Source organism: Uloborus diversus, chromosome 4 (assembly GCF_026930045.1).
Source record: "Uloborus diversus isolate 005 chromosome 4, Udiv.v.3.1, whole genome shotgun sequence".
Lineage (NCBI taxonomy): Eukaryota > Metazoa > Arthropoda > Arachnida > Araneae > Uloboridae > Uloborus > Uloborus diversus.
In genome coordinates this window covers 44984357-44986327 of record NC_072734.1, presented here as the reverse complement: position 1 = coordinate 44986327, position 1971 = coordinate 44984357, and positions in this window count along the sequence as shown.

Sequence of the window (1971 nt, the reverse complement as noted above, 5' to 3'; positions counted from 1 at the left end):
TATGAGCTGTCTCATTAATTTTGCATTCAATTTTTTATCCGAGCTTGACTTGTGATCATTTTTAATTGAATGTGCAAATTACTTTACATTTAAAATATCATCTAACCTTTTTTTTTTTAGTGCTGAGTGTTTTTAATTTCTCTCTTTTTTTATACATATCTACAGAATAGGCTGAATTGAACAAATTTTTATTAAACTAATTTTGTTAAACAAGGATTTTGGGTTAACATTAAAATGTACAATTCTCCAGGGCCCCCATACAACACAAAAACCATATGCATAAAACCTACCATCAATTTATACTTAAAATTAACAATATTACCATTAATAATCCTATGTTGTATAATGTCATACCTTTGTTAAAACTTGAACATTGAAAAAGACATTTTTGTTGAGCAAAGATCTAGTTTTAGTTAGAGTGCTGCTCTTTTATTTGCAAACTATGAAGCAAGGACTTTTTCCATTCGTGCACTGATAATGTACACGTGTACACATTGATGAATTTTCATGTCAAAAATCCAATCCCATTGATAGCTCAATTTCAAGTGCAAATAAATCCCTTTCTTAAATATATTTTTTTTTTCTCAGCTAGAAAAGTTGTTTGAAGAAATCCTGAAGACGCTATGATTTTAATTTATGTTTTAGTTAGATACACAAACCAGGTATTCAAAATCTTAGCAGTTAGCATTTGATGACAGAGGGTTTGTGCCTTAGATCACATCACTGGCAAGGGATAGGGGCTTGCACAGACATTTTGAAGCCCGTCACAAATGACTTTTACGGGCCCCCTCCATTTGTTCACCCTTACATATTATATAGATTACATTCGTCTTTGAAAATCTAGCACCCAGGCCAACAGATGTCTCCCCCCCCCCCCCCCCCGTGCACACCCTCGGCAAGGGATATTTTAAGCAATGTTGCGGAGTAGGAGAGAAAAGGACGAACTCTGGCTCCGATTCTCGACTCCTGAAAGTTTAGAAACCAAAATCAGTCTAACTCTTACTCTGCAGCCCTAGAAGGGTTACGCACTCGGAGAGAAAATGACAGACTCTGAATTTTGCAATTTCAAAGTTTTCTACTCCCAACACTGACTCCCAACACTGACTTTCCCAAAAATCAGTCCGACTCTGATTTTGTAGCGCTGGTTTTCAGGAGAAAAAAAGAGTATGCCTTAATAATGGCTACTGGGTTATAAAGAAAATACATATGAACGCTACATTTTGCCACACTACTTCATCTACCCTTTGAAAAACAAATAAAAGATTCCCAATTGTACCGAAACAAGAAGAGAAAATAAAAAGAGGGAATCTCCTCCACTAAAAGCAAAATGTACTGTTCAAAGATCATTTTCAATGATATCTTTTGTATTGTATAGTAGGCATAAATATAAATTTAAAAAATCTATCCCAGCTGAAAATCATTCAAAAAGAGCATTAAAAATACTTTTTAAGTGCAATACAGGATTCAGAATCATTATGTCAATAATGTTAAAATTACTCGTTATGTAAAGCATTAAAAAAAATTACAATAAATAGCTTAATCTTTTTTATTGCACATTACATCTTGGTTTATATTTTATACCAATTGTTTTAACCAGAGCTTTTGTGCTTAAACTAAATTTTATATAACTATTTTGAAGCATGCAAAGTTTTACTCTTCTTGGTTCTTAATTCAAAAATGATATTTATTTTCTTGCAAAATAAGCCACTGTTTAAAGAAGATCAACATTCAATAAAACTTTTTCTCAAATTCAATCCTGCTGTTGGAATTCTTATATTACTAGAAAATCGCCCGTCGAGATATGACAGGTGAAAATTGCTTCTACATGAAGGAAGCAATTGACTGTTCGTAATATTTTGATAGTTGAAAATTTAACCCTAACTCCAGTAGATGGCGTTCATTGCTAACCACTTATTCATTACGTCATTCCCCTGAAAGGAATCTTACCAGTAAAATAGTTAAGTTATCCAG